The following is a 13,952-nucleotide window of genomic DNA, read 5'->3' as shown; positions in this document are numbered from 1 at the left end:
ACCCTTTGTATCTGTCATATACTTCAGATCCCAACTCTGGAGCTTTAAATCATGAAAACATCTTGTGACTACCTTGTTTTTCTTACTGAATCCTGAACATTCTTCTTACTTTGCTCTATTTGAAAAACTTTTGCATGACCTCAAGTATGTACAGCAGCTCCTAACAGGCACATAATCCCTCTCCCTGTTTCTCCACACTTTGTGTAAAACATTTCTTGGCAACTTACCTTGTTTGGGTCTGAAGCGTGTGGTACACAATAAATATCTGAAAAAAATGTCTTTTACCAGGATTTAAAATATCAGTACAGTCATGTTCCTTTCCAGAATGTTTAATCTGGTGACTTTCATATATCCGCAAACCAGGAAACAACAAGTTGATGTGTGTATAACTTAAACTTGTGAAAATCAAGAAAAAGAATGCTAAAATAAGAGAGTGAAGTATTGACTCTACTCTTCCTCCCCTGTTGGCAAAAATCCACATGCATTTCAACTGGATTCACTATGCTAAGTGCAGTGATATTGAATGGTGAAAGGATTAGTCAGAGAAGCTTGGCAGTGTAAGGAGAGCTGGATCTGAGTGTCTACTGAGTTTATTCAAGGAAAGAGATATGCATATGTGTCTTAATCCAATACCGGTGCAAAGAAATTCAAACCATCTCTTGTAATAGATTTTTCAGTGCTGTGAAAGCGAAAATCCTGCAGAAAAAAAAGTCAACTTAATTTACAGAAATATATAAAGCGATTGTAAATCATTGTACATTTGGAGTTACTTCCTAGCTGTAACCCACATGGGGATACCTTCAACTCACAGTAGTTCATCTAGCCACACCTTTACCTTTGAAAAGGTAAAAAAAAGTGTTAGATATCATTCTCTTTCCTCTCAAACATGACCTTGTTGGCAAAGACTAAGTGTGAATCTGTATATTGTGGACTTTTAAGGACATTGCTCAAAGGTGGCAGATTAACAGTTTCATGTCCTATGATTCAGAATATTCTGATTTTAAAATGTTACATTTCACTGACCCTAATCCGTAGACATAGGGCACAAACCTATGGACAACCTTAACTCGGATTTAATGAAACATTCTTTTGTCAGAGAAATGTGCACGGAATTAAAAAAGCAATGTCTTTTTAGAAGACAAACATGGCACCTATTGCAAATAATTGAAGTTGTACCTGCATATAAATGTGTCTGCAACAGAAATGTGGTTAGGTAACCATTGCCATCCTTCCCATTATTCAGATAAAGCTCTCCATAGGGAAATCTCACCACAGCTTTACAATAGAAATAGATTGTTATTTTAACTTTATGAAGAAAGGAAGATGGGGCAGAGAGCTGTAAAAAGCTATGAGCAGAACTGTGAGTAGATTTCAGATTTCTAGTCATTGCCCAATACTCCTATTGATAAATTTCATAATAATTTATGCTCATCTTTCTATTACATCTGGATGCTTACAAGATACTGATGTACAGTAATGGGAAATTTGGAGAATAGTATCTGAAGGGATGTGTCATAGAAATCACCTTTATTCCAGTGGCATAGATTATATAGACATTTGTTAACAGATTCAGGAAAAATATGCAAGAGGATTAACTTTCAATATATAACCTTTATCTAAATTCCCAAATAACACTAACCTATCTTTTGCACTACAAAGATCAGATGGAAAAAATATGGGACTCCACAGTTTGTCCAAAAGACCTCACTTATAGAATGTTCTTTTTGCTTGAAGTCAAGGGATCTTTGATACAGATATCAGAACAGAACTCTTGGAAGTATTTTACAGTCTCATTGTCTAGATCTTCTATCTCAGAGTCAGCTTTTATCTGTGTTTCAGGAGTTGCCTTTTAATTTTTAAGGTGTTACAAGTGCATTTGTTGCATAAATCAAAATCTCCAAAAATAGTCAAAAATACTACCTGAGATCCTAGTAGAACAGTATTTTCCTAAATTGTGGACCTCAGTGTTACAATGCATCCACCTGAATTTTTTGGTCAAAATACAACAGAATATAACATGTGAAACCTTGTACTGCAATGGCAGGTGCATTGACGTGCAAGCAGTAAGATAAGCAAGTAACCAAACTAGGTCTTTCACAACACACTTGGCTATCCCTTCATGACATTGCATCATGCATATAAATCTATCAAAGTATCCTCAGGGGAGAAAGCATCTTTATGGAGGCTCTACAACATGTTTCCAGTGGCACTAGCAAACGGCTCATCAGTCATGTCTGATTACATTTAGATGTAAAAACAGGAGAAAAAAAAGTGCAAAATATTATATTAAGTTTCTCCTAAAATATCAGATGAATTGTGCTTCTAGTAATTAAACTGAGCAAAGAACCCAGGGAAAACTATGAAAGTAGGCTTGGCAAACATCCTTACTTTATTCACAATGTTTCTTTATCCATTATCTGTTTTTTTTCATATAGATGTATGAAAAACACTGATTTACAGGAACTGCAAGTGATTAACAAGATGCAGGTAGTGCAACACTGAAGGGATAAGTAAGTTTCATGCTGTCAAAGGTTCTGACCTGACAAAAACTCAAAGCTTCTATTACTCTTGCCACTCAAATCCACAGACAACCTTTGTCCAGTTTCTCTTTCATTCCTATCTTGTCAGCCCAGTCTCTTGTACTATGTTGATCTAGTATGATCACTACTGAATTAAGTAGTTGCAGACTAAATATTCTAAAATTATTGCAGTAGGTCTACTGTTTGACAATGTGCACATGCTCTAGGAGGCAACACTTCATGGCCCATCAAAGGGAAAATATCATCATATTTCCTTTTTTCTTTTTCAAAACCTAGTCTTTGCAATAAATATCAAAAGTCTTCTTATACATGGGGCATTTGTTGGAAGCATCACTGAAAACTAGTGAAAGATACAAAGAATACAAATAAACTTTTAACTACAGTCAACTTACCAGTCTAATGAAGTTTCTTTCTTCTTTATAAACACAGTTTCTAATTTTCCAGCCTAAATATACTTACGGTAAATATCTAATAATTTGATCTTATGACAACACTATCCTTTAAGATTAATACTAAATAGTTCCTTCTTTTTAGCTTTTATTCTTTTTATATATTTATAAAACACAAAAATATTCTTTCAGAGGTATTCTTTCGCTCTTGCAATATCTGCTGTTAATATTGACCCTTATTCTCCACTCATTCTAGTAATTTACACATTTATGCAGCTCAGCTATCTTGATCATCTAAGGTATCAATCTAGTAGTCAAGAAAATACATCAGTAGTAGAGACTTTAGAACTCTCTACCTCCACAGAAAAGATCTTTGATTTCTCCTATTAGTTTGAGATGCTCCCCACCCCTTACCCAGTATAATTTTGTTGACTTGATGACTGATTGACATTCTCATAGTCCTTCCTTTTACTGATGCACCTCATCATATAACAGAAGTTGCATTATATGTCTACAGATGCATCACCTGGTGTTTGCAGAGCTAAATTCCACAAGACTATCAGACAACTACAAATCCCCTAAGAAGGGGTATTGAGAGGAGGCCTCTGGTTGGTCAATCCCACCTTTCCATCTGGGATGCACAACATTCCTGCATGGTTCATCACTCCATGAGGATGGTTTCAGTCTCTCTAATGACAACTGTACTATCAAGTAAACAAGGGTTTAGTTTCCAGGACCTTGGGATGAAACTTAATCCAAACTTCATATTGCTGAAATTCAACTTGGACCAAGACATAGTTGGAGAATGATGGAAACTGCTCACACAAACCAACCACTGTAATAACTTTCACTCTCTCTCTGGACAATTAATCACACTTTTCTCTGTACGTAAAGGTAGCCTGGAGCATCCTGCAACATGATGTAGCGCTTTTAAATGCATTTTAAAAGCTTGCAAGCTTAGTTTTTTTATTCCCCAGATTTTTTTTTAAACAAAATAATCAACTGTTAATTGGAAACTGTCAAGTCATAAACTTTAACAATATTTCCCCTATTTTTATCATGTTGGATTATAATGGCAGACATGCCATTAATATTTCGTTGTTATTAATCCAAGTTCTACGAGCCAGGATCAAGGAATCTTCCAGTTCAAAGTGTAGGGTTCAAACAAAACCATTGGCCACCTCCTTCAATTACTATGATGCACACATTTTGGACAGTCTTGTTTTCTGGTTTGCACCCTTGCCTCAGGTAAGGGTATTGAATGTAAATGTTGATTCATGAATGACTTATAGCCATACTTTGAGTTTCTTGAGGGAGTTCTTCAACTGAGAAAAACCTCAGCAAAATGTATTGCTCTATGCAGCTGCTATCCTGCTAATCCTGATTGCCTTGATCATTGCATTCCTCAAATCTTTCCCTACTGTGACATTCCTCTAGATACCAGATACTGTTTTTCTCCAGATACTGTATCTAATGACATCTCTATAGTTTTTCTTCAGACATTGTATCTAATGAAGTCCTTTCCACTCACCAAAGAAAGAGGATGCTACAAGTGTAAATGTCTTCTAACTATCCCAGACCATCTCAATGGAAAACTGATTTAATATTTTCCCTGTAAACTATTTATTAGACTACGTAAGCACTTAATGTTTGTCCTGTAAAATGCAATGTTTTCCTATGGGGAAGAAAAAGAAAGAAAGAAAGAGAGAGAGAGAGAGAAAGAAAACCAAACCCAGTTGCTGTGAAATTTTGCAATTCCATGTAATCTTCATAAGATTATGGCATTCACCATCTAGAACTATAAACCAGTGAATTACTGTCATGATGGCAGAAGGTTAAATCTTCTATGAGGTACAGTTTATCCTCTGAGATTACACCTGCAAGCTTAAACTGATTGACTGTCTTGTTGGTTTACAGAAATTCTGCTCATCTGCAGTAACTCATTGACATCTAATCACTGCAGCTCGATTCTTTATTCAATCATGTGCTTCCTAGAGCCTCATATGTGGAAAGAACATAAGGATTTCCTTTCTCTTTTACTTCTATAGTTCTTTGGTCTGCTTCTGAGCTCTACACATAATGATTGCAGGGTTACTTGAAAACATACTGCATTCGTTTCTTTGACAGCATTTTTACAGAAAAGTGAGGTTCTGAAAGATAGAAGAAGTATATAAAGGCACATTGCAAAGGGGATCTTGTCACCATAACATAATATTTGAAATGTTAATCTTTTCACTGTAAAGAAATGTTATTATAATTATCATAGTTTGTATATTGAGTCTTTTTTGATGAAACAAGAATTGCTTGCTCTGTTTGCAGCAGTTATATGATTTCCTAATTCAAATTTGCAGATTCAAAACAATATAAAAATATATATGGATATATATATGAATGCTTATATATGTATGAATGTGTGTATGAGAGTGTCTAACAGAAAAAAAACCATTGCAACATAAAACCCAGGTAATTATTGTAAATAACATTCTAGTTGAATATTTCTAGGGAAAAATGAAAAAGCATCACTTGGAATGAAAACAGATCTTCTTATAATATAAATTTTTTATTCATAGAAATGTCATAATAGCCATAACAGTAATACCAGAATGGTAAGAGCAAATTGTATTTAGGAGCAAGTCTGACCTCACAGACTCATTTTTCACTTTCAATTTTGTTAATAGCTTTTCAGAAGAACAGAAGAAAAATTCTTGAATTGATATTGTACTTTATCAAAATCTAGGCAACTGAATATTTCTAAGATAGCTGTTATTTTTTATTGAGACTACCTGTGTGTCCAATTTAGGAAATATGTGACAGAAGCAAAGGTTTTCGAAGCAGGCATTATTCTTTTGGCACACACAGGCATGCACACATACACAGATACACACATACACAAAGACGACAGGCAGAGCTCTGGGCTACATGTTCTTCAGTATAAATGGCTATTTAACTCAAGACTAGAGCTGTAAAGTCCCTTCCGAAGAAAGGCAATGCAAATTATGCTCCTCCTTTGCCCATCCTTTTCCTTGGAAGCAGAAAAGAACACCTATGAACCAGTCTTTGTTCATGGCCATTGTTATGTTGTAGAGATGGAGCAATCTGTAAAGGATAGAAAAAAATTATAATAATTCAATTTTTAAGGATAATTGTCTGTTTAACAAAGGACTAGGGAGAAAACTGTTTTGGTTTGTTTTGTTTGTTTTTTTCATGGGGATGTTAAGCTAATTTGCATGAAAGGAAGTTGAAGAATGGTGACCATGCATAGGTGACATGGGTGTGAAAAGAAAAGGTTTAAGCAGTCTGAACGTATAAGACGAGGAAAGAGCATAACCTATGCCACCCTTCATTTTCTGTTCAGTACAAGAGTCTTTCTTGACCTTGGTAGGTCCAATCTAATGAAATCTTATAAATCTTTCTTAATAAGTTATGTGCCAACTCTCAGTTAATTTGTTCTTCTAACCAGAACTAAATTATTACCTCCTCCTCAACCATTTACCACATTTTTCAGTATTCAGTAACATTGTACATTTGTGAGACACATAGGTTATTTTCCATGCTTTCAACATGGCTTTGGCTGCACCCAGCCATGATATAGCCTCTTGACAAAGTATTGAACACTGGGAGATTGTGGCTTGTCAGCCTGAAAGGGATCATACAGATGTCTGTAATTTTTCAAATATGTGGAGAGTTTTCCGAACTCATCTACCCTTTGTACATGTCAGGTGATTGTCTTAAACAATAATATCTCTGTGCAGATGCCTCTCTTCATATAAATGAGTAAATATCCTTGGTTGAGGCAAGGAAACTAACTGTTCTGAAACTACAATTTGCTTCTGTAGAGGATCCTAGTAAGGCTGAAATCTCTTCTTCAGTTACTATTTATATATATATGTATGTGGAAAAATTAATTGCAATAGGAGACATGGACACATGACTTTCTGATTGTACAGCTGTCGCATGTTTGGGGTATTAATTTGAGAGAATAGTAGGTTTAAAAAAAAAGTAAAGTTTAAAAAATATTAGTAAATGGAGCATGAACAGGTCTCATTTCAGAAAAGGAAAATATTTTCATGGGGGAATATCTGGGACGTATGCTATTTTGAATTATTTTTGATTGATTTGAACTCAATAAACTATTCTCTCAGAAGGATACTCTTCTGTTCCACTTACGGCCCAGAAATTTAGTTCTGAGTTCATAACAGTTCACTAACTTCTTGGAAGAGAGAAACATCAACACTCCAGTGTTGATGTCATATGTATATACTGACACCGTACCAATAGTATCACAGAAAAAGTTACATGCTGTAATAACCATAACACAGAGAAGTCCAGAAAAGAACAATATTAAATATGGTAGGTTTCTACTGACAAAATTCACAACCAAATTTGCTGTGGAAGGCATTTTGTCTCATTAGAAAGTAAAAATGCAAGACATTTGTTAAGATGAAAGATAATATTTCTAACGTAATAAAACACAAATATAATAGTTGCCATAAAAAGAGGGACAGTCCCAAGAGTGAAATTACTATATATTTCATATTTCTAATTCTAACACAAACATAACTTCTGTAAACTACAAATCGCTATACATTTTCCACAGTTCATGCTAGATATAGATAATAATAATGGCTTAATCTAAAATGAGTTTTACATTCACTGCTTATGAATAAAAAGGATAATGTTCACTAAATCTACCGAATAGTCTTCTATATCAAAATCTGCACTTAGTCCTGATACTTTTGTTTTTCTCCTTTAACATAAGACTGTGCTTTCACTGGACCTGATCAAACTCCTGCATTTTTAAGTTGAAATTATCCTACTAAAAGTAGAAGGTTCATGGTTGCAACCTTACTGCCTTGTGCACAAATATACAATAAAACATATATTTATGTACCTCATTTCACATCAACTTCAATGCTAAGCTAAAAATGGCAAGAAGTAAAAACCTGTGATAAGGGCACATGGAAAAAAAATGCTTTTCTGTCCAAATGTTGTGAGTTGATATTTATAACTGGCAAATAGCTGAAAGTGAAATATCTCACAGTGTTTTTATTAGGAATATGCAAACTGTTAATACAAAAATGTTCCAGACTATTAAGCATGTGAAAGCCAACAACAATTTTATTAAATCATCCCAGAAAATGACAGAAAGGTTATGCATTGTCTGAAGGACAAATCTGATGTGCTTAAAATGGGTTAGTAGTGTCAAGAACAAACTGTGCTATAAATTGATTTCTCAGGTAACAATAAAACTGGAAATACTGCAACCTTAAACTCATAAGATCATGTAGCAAAATCCTATGCACATATGCAGTGTGATATTTTTGCTACAATCTTCACAACTAAATCTTTTCACTCAGGTTTAAGCACTCTGATTTTTTCAAAGGTAGGAAACTGAAAAACTATTTCATTAACTCATGACCTGTTAGACATTATTACTACTTCATGTCTTCCCATTCCATGCAAATCATCATATTCTACTGAAAATGTCTTTTCCCTTGTAATTATTAACATCTCTTGAAACAACAGAAGCTTTGAAATAAGCATACATTGTGGAGAGGTAACCAGTGGATACAATATGCAAACTCTCTTCTCTCCATTGCTAGTGCAAATGAGTTCTAGAAGTAGTTTTGCAGCCCCTACTGATTTTTTTTTTCCAGGTTTTTAATGTAGTTGATTTCTTGTCTGTTAAAGGTTTGTATAATAAAATAATGCCCAACAGTTGGTGACAAGTTAGCCATCTGAGAAGTAAAGTGAAAACTGATCAACCTTTCATCATTATAGAGGATTTCTTCATGATAGTGTTGGAGACCAAAGAGGAGGCAGAAATATATATAGCAGAAATACCAGTAGCACATTATTGTGTGTGAGTTGGACACGTCAAACCACCTTTGGAATTGATCGATGGAACTAGATGCCTCAAGGGTAATTCATTGGAACAATTTTGGATTACTATGTTAAGGTAAGCTGAAACTTTTCTGTAGTGTCTATTTTCCTCTGTTGATTAGACAACTGGATAGCTAAGACTTTATTGCCTAGTTTTCAAACACTTAATTTAGGAAAAACCACATAAAATCCTAAAGAGGGTCATGGAATAGACTAAATTATTTGTCCTTTTGATAAAGAAATGTAACAAGCACATGGTCTAGAAATTATATATCTGAAGGGAAATAACTGGAATTTGAAACACCAAAAATCTTTATTTTATTTTTCACTTATCCTAAGTAATTTTTTACCTCACGATTCTCCATGTTTTTTACAGGTTTGGAGGATTTTATGTGTTTGCATTTTCAGAAATTAATGAAATATTTACTATTTGCAAATACCACTTTTACAAATTGGGATATTTATATTTTCTTCTTTGCTCTACTCAAACTGAGATTGTCAGAGAATTAATGAAAAAGCCTCCCAAGATCTGTTTTCAAGTGGAAACAGTTACACTGATGCATGTCACTGTATCTATAGCTTAGACTGTTTTTTTCTATGTGCATTTATGTGCAACTATCAGTGTCGAGTTTGATCTGTAGTTTTTAATATTCATTCACCTACGTCGTTCTGCAGGTGCTCAGAATAAGTTTCAGAGGCATTTTGTCTGAGTTTTTTTCTTTTTACATGATGTTCCTCTGAGTTTTTAGAGTGCAGAAATAATTCACAAACAGAAAGAAAAAAATGGTTATGGAATTGTTTATTCAAATTCAGCACTATGGAAACAATTAGTTCATAGATTTGTCTAGCCAAGGACCGATTCCTTGGTATTTTTATTTCTTTAATTATCCATCTGGTATAATAATTTATATTATTACAAGTTCCATTACCATGCTAAAAATTTACTAACAAAAAGCTGTGTCATAAAATATACTGCTTAGTATGAAGCTTTGCATTCACCACTTTTATAATATATAATTTATAATATATTGCTAATAGATATTGTTAACTTGTTAATCAGAAAAACTAGGTCCTTTTTTTATAAATTACTGTTTCTGTAGTTTTCAAAATTTATTTCATAAATGTGGGTTCATTTGTTACTGAACCTGTACATTTTTTCCTTTAAGATGAAATTCAAATTTAAATTAAAAAATAATGAGATTCTAGAAGATAGTGGTAAATTTATTATCCAAGAGGAGAAAGATAAAGACTATTTGCAGAATGTAGTTTTCTTACCCAGGAAACAAACAAAAGCTTTGCCTTAAACTTCTGAAGAGGGCCACTACTTTTTTTAATGAGAGTCATCCATTCAAATGTTCTCCTTGGGTATGACCATAAACAACCCTGTGATGTGTCATAGATAGATTCAGGTGATATATTAGCTATCAAATAAATACTGTGGGTATACACATCAATAGGAAAAATGACAGTAATTTTACCACAATTACTTGCAAATTCAGAATGAGACACGCCATCAAGGAAAATATCTGCAGTCAGATATTCATTCCCAGTTACTTGGAAATGTGGCAGTTACTTAAATAAAACTCTGGGACAAACTCAGCTACAGCATAACTAGTCCACAGTATAATTAGTTTTGTTTACACAATTACACAAAATAACAATTTCTCTTCATTGGTGTTTCTCAAAAATGGGATTTCTGCTCTTAAATGCAGAATGAGACCAGTGTTTTAATTTCTGCTTTGAATCAGACAGAGCCAGAGTTTGAATGTGGCTCTCTGCCACTCAGAGAAACATCTCTCTGATATTCAGCTGTTTCTTTCCTTTTTATTAATCTGCTTTTTCTCTCTCCTCTAAAAAATTATTCACACTTCTGACAAAAGATTCATAGTCTCACCAACACCTTGAATATATCTGTTGTGTGAAGAGTATTCTTTTCTTGATGAAGAGGATTAATGCAAAGCAAATGTCAGCACCAAGTCTTACAGCAATCCCTTCCAGTCCTTGTGAGTGCATTTTGGCCTTCTTGCTTCACTCACAATGATATCTGTATATTTCATCTGAACATCCTCCCTCTCTTTAAAGAGGCAAGGACAGAGGAAGGTTTTCCCAGCTTTAGTGGCAAATAATACCACCTGTGGAGAATGCCTGATTACAGTACAAACTAGTCTCTCTTGCTATCTGAAAATATCACATAAGCCCAGTAAAAAAGAAAAAAAAAAAAAAACAACTTTGGCAGCAAGTTGTTTAGTTTCAAGATGAATTTCACTTATATAAGAGTAAAAGGTGGTTCTATAGTCATGTAGGGCCAATATTTGTCTCCGTTGAATGGAGAACTGCACAAGGGTGAGGGAATTAATATAAATTATGTTTCCTCAGGATTTAGGGTCTCCAAGGCAGCAACTCACAAGACAGTAACACAAAATCCATGTTTTCAATAAATTACTTGACTGGGTGGCTAAGGTTGATCATCATCATCTTATCTGTGAATTTTAGAGATCTTCTTAAGCAAGACACTATACTTAAGTCAAGTTTATTGGGATGTGTGCTTGTAATTTGCTGTTGGAAGAAGAAGTACAGCATCTTTTCTCTTACTCATGAAGGAGACCTGGATTTCTCAGGTTCATCAGTATATGACTGCAGTCCTTTGAGCTATATTTTGAAAGAGGTGTCCTTAAGGTACAAAGCCTTTATGATAGATTTGTTCTCAGATCTTCATCTTTAGATGGTACTGCAGAGCATAGAGCTGTCATTCAAGCTTTTCCCACTGTCATCTTTGCTAGTAAATAATGTAGTTAATTCAGTACCTCTGCATCTTTATATGGCTGTCAATGCACTAAAAAATAACAGGCTAGTGCTCCTGCCAGAAGTGAGAGAGAGTTATAGTGTGGGGATAGTCAAAGGAATAAAATGTGTTAAAATTATATCATATCCCTCCTTCCCACCTTGGGTTCTTGATTTCTCAGTAAACACTTCTCACAGATTTGCTTATCCCCTTGAAAAATTAGAAATAATATTTCTCAGAGTCACACCATAAAGCCATGTCCATGAGATTTTAAAAACAGCGGGGTGATGATTTACTTTTCAATGACAAAAGGCTTGATCAGCACTTCTTCACTTCAGGCCATTATTCTGTGAAGACCTCTCACACTAACTCTCAAAAATCGTACTGGAACTGAAAGGTAAAAGCACTGCGTGGAGAATGATCTGCCAGTTCAGCCCTTCACAGATCCACATTTCTACTGCAGTCAATGCACATGCTTGAGGACGTAGTCTCAGCAATAAATTTGTCTTATTGAAATAAATAGTATAATCATGCAACTGATGATCACCTATAATGTTTTTAAAAGTGATTTAACATTCCTTTAAACAAATAACAAACAAAACCAACAGCATGGAGTGTTGTGAGGAAAATTATATGAAAAGAGATTTTTTCTCAAGAAGCAACAACAGTGTTCCGCATTTTAATAACACTATTAAGACTGAATTGTAATATGATTATAATTAAGTGCAATTAACACAATAGAATTATTTTATTTTTCTTTTGTATCACATTATTTGTTTCATAAGTTTGCCAGTTGCAATGTATCTTGTCATTTTGGTTGCTGTTAATGAATTCACTACAAAAATTTTCAACCAAAGATACACAAGTTATAGTAACGTTAAGAATAAGAATAATTTGAAAATCTACAAAGTCATCACTTAGAATAAAGTGATAATATAAAAATCCATAAAGGAGCAAGTAAAATGTCATATTTCCAGTTTATATTTTAGATGGCCCTGCATAGTTCTTGTTTTATTATACTTTATGGACATACTGTCTTAAGATGTTTCAAAGGTTTAATAATACTAATACTTAATAATACTAATACCTAAAAATACTTTAATAATTTTTAAGACTAATTGATTTGGATACCAGGGTTGGCCAAAGATGTATAATTTCCTTTTTAAAAATCAAGATGTCTTTCTGTTTTACTGACATATCTCCAGACTAATCTATTACTTGGATCTTCTATTTAAAACAAACAACTGAATAAAATGTGATACCATAGGAGTGAAGTCAATAGTCCTTCCAAAGATCTATTGTGGGACTAGGATGAAGGTGTCATTGCAAACTGTTGTAGTTATGAATGTCCTGTTTAAGACTCCTCTTTACCCATTTCCATAGTTATGGTTTTATGACACATTCATAATTCTTTCTTTATAATATATTCATAGTTCTTCTGTGATCTGGTTTCCTCTTTTACTTTCCATTTCTGCTCTGGTGTCCCTGCATCATTTCCCTTCTAACAAAGTCCACTAAACATGTATGTAGCAGAGGGTAAAAGCAGAGTTTATGTCAGCTGTGAAGGGGAAAACCAAGAATTTTGTGCTACCTTTGTCCAATCCTTGTTATTGAAACCAGCCTGATGCCCGATGTTATCTGCTTCTGTCTCCTTGCCTACTCATGTTCAAACATTTTTTTAGATTAGGGGAAAATGACCCCAGCAGTAAAACCTTATCTCATTTGTCTATGTCTACAGTGCTAAGTAAAATAGGACTAGAGAGCAAGCTCAAATCCTGAACTCAACTATTCATACTGCTTAATAATTAACATACTCTCTGGCGTGGTTTTCACCTGTACCATCTAACACTCTCCTGGAAAATGCATGGCATTGCAAGAACCAAGAGCCACTCCCCCACCCAGAGCTTTCTCTACCCTGCTATCACTTACTAACCTATTACCAACTCCAGCTGGAAAGCAAGTCTTGCACTTTGAATACACCCATAAGCCCTGTCTATGTCAACCCAGAACCTACAACAAATGCCCTCAGTAACATGATCTGAAAACAACATTCTGGGCTGCAACATTCTTTCACTATTTCAAACACATTAACTGAAAAATAAAGAAAATGACAAGACATTACTGTATCTCTGGATCAAAGTAGACTCTCCCAGGCACAGTCCCAAGGCCAATAATATTATGTGGCTGTGGCCAGTCTGTGTCAGCCGAAGTGTGCTCCCTGTTTACAAGTACAGGCGTCACCAGTTGTTGCAGGGTGAAGATGCAGGTCAATGCTACTGGTGATACAGAAAGTCATTGAATTTGCCAAGGTTTAGCAATTTATGGGTCACACATTCTGAGCATGGAAGAAAATAAAGA

The 13,952-nt window shown here is 34.5% G+C and overlaps 1 protein-coding gene across 8 annotated transcripts in view; it reads right to left on the bottom strand.

Moving 5' to 3' along the window:
- Positions 1 to 13,952, bottom strand: part of LOC127474685 (translation initiation factor IF-2-like) — a 95,060-nt gene that overhangs the window by 63,773 nt on the left and 17,335 nt on the right. For 5 of the 8 annotated variants that reach the window (XR_007905940.1, XR_007905934.1, XR_007905941.1 and 2 more), the window contains one exon: positions 5,439 to 6,025. The exons of the other annotated variants lie outside the window; for them this stretch is intronic. The gene's annotated coding sequence lies outside the window, so the exon portion shown is untranslated. Of the gene's footprint in view, positions 1 to 5,438; positions 6,026 to 13,952 lie in introns of those variants that run through there. 8 annotated transcript variants of the gene reach the window in all.

This window comes from Manacus candei, unplaced genomic scaffold, assembly GCF_025592945.1.
Source record: "Manacus candei isolate 608988 ecotype Guabito, Panama unplaced genomic scaffold, ASM2559294v1 h1tg000043l, whole genome shotgun sequence".
Classification (NCBI taxonomy): Eukaryota; Metazoa; Chordata; class Aves; order Passeriformes; family Pipridae; genus Manacus; species Manacus candei.
This window is presented reverse-complemented; position numbering and strand designations above follow the sequence as displayed.